General features: G+C 38.6%; 1 long non-coding RNA gene across 2 annotated transcripts in view; it reads left to right on the top strand.

Moving 5' to 3' along the window:
- The first annotated feature begins 2101 nt into the window (after nucleotides 1–2101).
- LOC138167208 (uncharacterized) overlaps nucleotides 2102–7688 on the top strand; it is a 114666-nt gene continuing 109079 nt past the window's right edge. For both annotated transcript variants that reach the window (XR_011169824.1, XR_011169825.1), the window contains exon 1: nucleotides 2102–2214. This is a non-coding gene — a long non-coding RNA (uncharacterized lncRNA). The remainder of the gene's footprint in view (nucleotides 2215–7688) is intronic.

The following is a 7688-nucleotide window of genomic DNA, read 5'->3' on the forward strand; positions in this document are numbered from 1 at the left end:
AAGAAAGAAAGAAAGAAAGAAAGAAAGAAAGAAAGAAAGAAAGAAAGGAAAAGAAGGAAAGAAACTTCATTTTTAATCATGCAGAGTCTGAGTGACTTGACCTGGGTCACACAACAATTAGGTTCAGAACTGGAATTTGAATTCAAGTAGCTTCATTGTGGAACAAGTGCTCTTTCACCTATTGAGCGAAATCAGTTCAATATGAACTGGGCACCATCAAGAGACCTGCTATTCCCATAACCAGAAGGTTACAGGATTTTGAGCTGGAAAAAAAGGGGGGACCTTGGAAATCACAGCTTTCAATTCCTTTTGATATTTTAGATTTCCCAGAAAGATTAAGTGACTTGGTAGTGCCTCCCTTCTTCCCCATTGCCATGTATCTATTTTATACAAAGGTATATAGATATATTTTCTGTATAGGAATATAGAAAACAGTTACAAGGCCATAGGGGAGGGGGGAGGCACTACCATAGTAATAGTCTCCCCATAGAAAGATTGTAAGCTTTTTGGGGTGATAAATTGTCTCCCTGTCCATCCCTTTCCTTTTTTATGCTTTGCAACTAGCAAAAATGTTGGACACAAAACCTAAACCAACAGGACATTGGCTTAAGTCAGACCCACTCTTAATATACTTATTATACTGATATGTAATTATCCACTCTTCCTTTCTTCCTTCTGTTCTTTCCTCCCTCCCTTCCTTTCTTCCTTCCTTTTTTTTTAAAGCAGTTGGGGTTATGTAACTTGCCCAAGGTTACACAGCCAGTTTTTTTTGTGTGGGTGTTAAGTATCTGAGGCTGGAACCAATCCTGGGTCCTCCTGACTCCGGGGCCAGTGCTCTTATGCACTGCGCCACCTAGCCGCCCCTCCTTCCTTCCTTTTTCTTTTGCTTCTTCCTTTGCTTCTTTCTTTCTCTTTCTTTACTTTATATGTGTGTGCATACACATGTGTATGTGTGTATGTATGCACACATGTATGCCTACATACAATGTACATGCACACAATACACATATCCATATACATATTGTCTTCTCTGATAGAATATAAACTCCTTAAGGGTGGGAACTATTTAAATAAATATATACACATATATAATGTGTTATGTTATAAACATGTTCTGTCTTGTAGATCATATAAAATTATATTGTGTATGTACATATACATATATACACATGTATTTGAATATATATAGCCACAGACATGCAAAGTAGTTTGGGGGGAGACAACACTGGCATTGGGAAGAATTAGAAAAAACTTCATGTAGAATGTGATGCTTAAGTGAGGCATGAAGGAAAATAAGAATTCTAAGATATAATGATTAGGAAGGAATAAAGTCCAGTGCAAAGACACAGATAAGAGATTGACACGGTTTTTAATAGTCAACACCTTTTCAACTCCCTCAATGGTCTCTCCACTGTGATTGGCAGTCTGAAGGGCAGAGCACTAATCCCTCCCTCCACCCCACCTCCAAGTCTTTCCTCAGATTAGAACTTTCCAGGTAACTTCATTTTCCATCAACAGCTCTGAACTGGTTTCAGCTCTTTTGAGAAGAACCTAGAGAGAGCAGTATTGTGAAAATCTAGAAAAGGGAATTTCCTGGATGAGGAAGTGTTTAACACTGTTAAATACTGCTGCTGCTGCTACTGTTGTTGGTGGTGGACCTTCATTTTTAAAGAGGACCAGTGATATCACAGGTGATGTCTTGACTTTCAAGTGAATTGGATTTAAGTGAGGCAGAGTTATACAAAGTCATCAGCCTCACTCTCTCTTCCAGAGTCATCAAAGTCCAGTAGCAGAACAAAAGTCAAGATGACTGATGATGGCTTGGGATGCAGTGGATGACCTTGGTGTCTTCAATGTCCAGCCAAATTCTAAGCTCTCCACAGCATCTGCTTCAGGCACCTTCAAGGCTGTTGGAACAAATTGTTCTCATTCTTTCATTCTTCTGAAGGGAAGTCTTCACATGCTTGGGGTAGACACCCTCATAAATCACAGAGGGGCATGAGGCCTGTTGGTTACACTCAAACTGGTTTAGCTTGTCTACCAATATGGTTTTAACAGGGTGTGACCACTGCACACCCTACAGCTTCTTGGAGCCACAGAGTTTGAAAAGGATGAGAATTAAGAAGTCCATTACATTTGGCAATTTGAAGATCATTGGTGAGTTTGAAGAGAGCAGTTTCAGTCAGTTGATGAAGTTGGAAGCCAGATTCAAAGGTAAGTGAGATGAGAGGACAGGTTGAGAAGAAGAGAGGAAGTGGAGACCATGTATGTAGACAACTTTTTCTGAGAGTTGGGAAGAAAGGAAGTAGAGATATGACAATTTCTTTGTGGAGTGTAAGATCTATTTTTAAAGGCAAATAATTAAAACAAAATGTACACAAAGTATTATTTGGATGATTTGTGGTGTCATTTGGGCATGGAAAACATTCTCACAAGAGATGGGAGATGAAATATTGTGTACAAGGTAAAGCTAGCAGACCAGATTAACTGAATGTAAAATATGTGAAGGGAAGTATTATTGAAGCAGCCTGAACAGCAGGCCAAAGAAGGATGGAAAGGACTTTAAATCCCAAACAGAGGGGTTCATATTAGATCCTAGAGGCAATAGAAGCTAATGAAGTATTTTGAACATAGATGTCAGGTGGCCAGACCTACTCTTTTTTCTAAATAATATTTAATTTTTCCCCAGTTACATGATAAGAGAATTTTTAGCATTAATTTTTACAAGATTTTGAGTTCCAAATTTTTCTCCCTCCCTTCCCCTCTTTTGAAAATAGTAGGCAATTTGATATAGTTTAAAAATGCATTATCATGAAAAATATTTCTATATTTGTCACATTTGTGAGATCAAAAGAAAAAATACAAGAAAGAGGAAAGTGAAAAATATATACTTCAATCTGCATTTAGAGCCCATCAATTCTTTATCTGGATATAAATAGCATTATTTTTGTGAGTTTTTTGTACTTGTCTTGTATCATTGTGTTTCTGAGAACTGAGTCATTCATAATTGATCATCACACAATGTTGCTGATGCTGTGTACGATGATTTCCTGACTCTACTCATTTCACTTTGTTCACACAAAGTTCATACGAGTCTTTCCAGGTTATTTCTGAAAACTGCCTGTTCATCATTTCTCACTGAACAATAGTATTCCATTACATTCATGTACCACAGTTTGTTCAGCCATTTCCCAGTTGATGGGCATCCTCTGGATTTCCAATATTTTGTCACCATGAAGAGTGCTATTACAAACATGTTTTTGCACATGTAGGAGATTTTCCCTTTTTTAGGGTCTCTTTGGGATACAGACCTAGTAGTGGTATTACTGGATCGAAGGGTATGCACAGCTTGGTTGGCCTTTGGGCATAGTTCCAAATCGCTTTCCAGAATTGCTGGATCAGTTCTCAATTCCATCAAGAGGGCATTAGTGTTTTTCCCACATCCCCTCCAACATTTATCATTTTCCTGTTTTGTCATATTAGCAAATCTGATAGGTGTTAGGTGGTATTTCAGAGTTGTTTTAATTTTCATTTATCTAATCAAAAGTGATTTAGAGTACTTATTCATATGACTATAGATAGCTTTGATTTGTTCATCAGAAAACTGCCTGTTCACGTCCTTTGACCATTTATCAATTGGGGAATGGCTTGTATTATTGTAAATTTGACTCAGTTCTCTATATATTTGAGCAATGAGGCCTTTATCAGAAATACTTGCTGGAAAGATTGTTCTCTAGCTTCCTGCTTTCCTTCTAATCTTGGTTGCATTGGTTTTGTTTGTGCAAAAACTTTTAAATTCAATAATAGAAATTCTCTATTTTACATTTTAATGCTCTCTATCTCCTGTTTGGTCATGAATTCTTCCCCTCCCCATAGATCTGACAGGTGGACCTATTCCTTGCTCTTCTAATTTACTTATGGTGTGACCTTTTGTGTCTAAATCATGCCAAAGGTCTGTCATTTCTAACTTTTCTAATATTCTATTTTCCTCTTTAGTGTCTTTCTTGTTTTTTTTTTGTTGTTGTTGTTGGATCTATCAGGTTCTGAGAGGGAACAGTTGAGGTCCCCCATTAGTATAGTTTTGCTGTCTATTTCTTCCGTAACTCACTTAACGTCTCCTTTAAGAATCTGGATGCTATACCACTTGCTGCATATATGTTTAGTATTGATATTACTTCATTGTCTTTGGTCCCTTTTAGTTAGATGTAGGTTCCTTACTTATCTCTTTTAATTATGACTATTTTTTTTTACTTTGTCAGAGATCAGGATTGCTCCTCCCTGCTTTTATTTTACTTTAGCTGAAGCATAAAAGATTCTGCTCCAGCCCCTTACTTTTATTCTGTGTATGCCTCTTCTTCAAATGTGTTTCTTGTAAACAACATATTGTAGGATTCTGGTTTTTGATCCACATTGTTGTCTGATTCTGTTTTATGGGAGAGTTCTTCCCATTCACATTCACATTTTATGATTACTGCCTGTGTATATTTCCCTCCATCTTATTCTTCCTTCAGTTTGTTCTCTCTCTCTCTCTCCTTCCACCCTTTCCTTCCTCACCAGTGTTTTGCTTCTGTCTACCACCTTCCCTGATCTGCCCTCCCTTCCCCACCTCCTCCCCTTTATTTAATCTCCTCCCTCCTACTTCCCTGTCAGAGAAGATAGATTTCTATATTCAACTGATTATGTATGTTATTCCTGCTTTGACCCAATACTAATGAGAGTAAGGTTCAAGTGATGCCTATCACCCACCCTCCCAGCTTCCCTCCACTGTAATAGGTCTATTGTGCCTCTTCATGTGAAATAATTTACTGTATTCTACTTTTCCCTTCCTTCTGTATCCACTATACTCCTCTTTCTCATCCCTTAATTTTTTTTAAATCTCATTCCCTCAAATTTGCCTTATACCTATACCCTCTGTCCTTGTATATTTCTTCTATCTGTACTGTTAGTGATGTAATTTTTAAGAATTACAGGTATCATCTTCCCATGTAGGGATGCAAATAATTTAGTTCTCTTGAATCCCATAGGTTTTCTTTTCTCTTTTTACCTGTTAATGCTTCTCTCGGGTCTTGATATTGGAGGTCAAACTTTTGATTTAGTTGTGGTCTTCTCCTTAGGAAATTTTGAAATCCTTCTCTTTCATTGAATGACCATTTTTCCCCATGATACTTTATTTTGTGGGGAAGTGACTTTTGGTTGTAGTCTTAGCTCCTTTGCCTTCCAGAATATCGTGTTTCATGACTTCCAATCCTCTAATGTTGCAGTTGCCAAGTCATGTGTAATCCTCATTGTGACTACTTGATATTTGAATTATTTCTTTCTAGCCACTTGTAGTATTTTTTCCTTGACCTGATAGTTCTGAAACTTAGTTATAATGTTCCTTAGAGTTTTTATTTTGGGATATTTCCTGAGGTGATGGGTGGATTTTTTCAATGTCTATTTTGCCCTCTGGTTCCAGGACATAGGGCAGTTTTCCTTGATAATTTCTTCTTTTTTTTTCTTTGTGAGCCAATCAGGGTTAAGTGAGTTGCCCAAGGACACACAGCTGTTAAGTGTCAAATGTCTGAAGCTGGATTTGAGCTCAGATCCTCCTGACTCCAGGGCTGACTGGAACAGGCTGACTCAGGTCCTCCTGACTCCACACTATCCATTGTGCCACTTAGCTGGCCCAATTTGATAATTTCTTGAAAGATGCTGTCCAGTTCTCCTTGTGATTGTGAATTTCAGGTAGTCCAGTGATTCTGATATTGTCCCTCCTAGATCTATTTTCCAGATCAGTTGTTTTTCCCATGAAATATTTTGCATTTTCTTCCATTTTTTTCATTCTTTTGGATTTGTCTGGTTGATTCTTGATGTCTCATAGTGTCATTAGCTTCCACTTGTCCAATTCTAACTTTTAAGGTGTTTTCCTTAATTAGCTTTAATACTTTCTTTTCCATTTGGCCAATTGTGCTCTCTAAGGAGATGTTTAATGGATTTTTGTGTCTTCTTCTCCAATTGACTAATTCTGCTTTTTAAATAACTTTTTCAAGCTATCGACTCTTTTTTTCATAATGGTCTTGCATCACTCTCATTTCTTTTTCCATTTTTTCTTCTACATCTCTTCTATGCTTTTTAAGCTCCTTTTTGAGCTCTTCCATGAGTTTTTTCTGGACTTGAGACCATTTCCCATTTTTCTTTAGGATTTTGCCCATAGGTGTTTTGACATTGTTGTCCTTTTCTGATTTTGTGTCTTGGTCTTCCCTATCACCACAATAACTTTCTATGGTCAGATTCTTTTTTTTTTTTTTGGTTATATTTTGCTTATCTTTTTTTCTGCCTTTTTCTTTTCTTTTAAATTTGAGCTCTGCACCAAGGATAATAAGGGGCACTATCTCAAGACTTCTTGTGCCAGTGACTGCAGGCCCTTACTGTTTACCTGGTGCTATGCTGATGTGGTCTTGAGGCCCCCAGGGGTCCTTTGTGTCTAGTTTTGTGTTGAGGGGGTGATTGGGGATGGCTGGTGCTGCTGGAAGCTATAGGGGTCTGGAAGCTTACCTGGTGCTGAGCTGGGGTCCTAGTGGTGGTCTTTGACATGTGCTGAGGCCCAGTGGGGTGTGTCTGTGCTTCCCTAGGGCTATACTAAAGTACAGGGTGGTCTGGCTGCTGGAGCATGCCTATTTTCCTGGGGCTATGCTGAAGCACATGGTGGTTCTCAGAGTGGGGTCTGCCAGTTCCTTTGTCTATGCTAAGGCATGTGGGGGGTCCTGGTGTGGGAATTTGCCTGCTCTACCACACTGGGACTCAGGGTATTTCCCAGACCTATTCTTTAGGACTATTATGCTAGCAGCTGCTTAAGGATGGATATATTTGAGAAGATTAACTGGAAGCAGGGAGGCTAATTAGGAGACTACTGTAATAATCCAGGCAAGAGGTGAACTAGGATGGTGGCTAGGAGAATTGAAAGCAGATAGATGCAAGACACATTACAGTTAAAATTGACAAAACTTCAAAAATGTGATTTAATATGGTTTATGACCTCATGATATCCTTACATCACTAGCAGAGTGGCTTAGGTTTCACTTAAGCTGATTGATTCAGGGCTTCTTAATCTTGTATCCTAGATCCCTTTGGCATTTGGGTGAATTAAATGGACCCCCTTTGGGAAAGCTAGGTGGCATAGTGGATAGAGCCTTGGGCCTGAAGTCAGGAAGACCTGAGTTCAAACCCAGCCTTAGACATGTACTGGCTGTATGACCCTGGGCAATTCATTGAACCCTGTTTGCCTCAGTTTTCTCATCTTTAAAATGAGTTGGAGAAGGAAATGGTGAACCACTCCAGTATCTTTGCCAAGAAAACCCCAAATGGGGTTTCAAAACACCACTGAAACAACTGGATAACAACAACTATGGACCCTTTCTCAGAAGAATGTTTTTAAATGCATAAAAATAAAATCCATTGGATCACAAAGGAAAGCAATTGTATTGAAATAGTTATAAAAATATTTAAACATACAAAATCACAGGTCCCCTGAATTCTCTCTGTAGACCTCAGACCCTTACTCTAGGGTACATTGCTTTGCAGGATTTACTGGGAGGAGGAATATCTAGAACAAAAGACTGAAGAGTAGAAGGAAGGAAGGAAGGGAGGGAGGGAGGAAGGGAGAGAGGAAGGAAGGAAGGAAGGAAGGAAGGAAGGAAGGAAGGAAGGAA

Source organism: Petaurus breviceps, unplaced genomic scaffold, assembly GCF_028583685.1.
Source record: "Petaurus breviceps papuanus isolate PSGF00001 unplaced genomic scaffold, PetGlider_PUasm1.0 229, whole genome shotgun sequence".
In the NCBI taxonomy this organism is placed as follows: domain Eukaryota; kingdom Metazoa; phylum Chordata; class Mammalia; order Diprotodontia; family Petauridae; genus Petaurus; species Petaurus breviceps.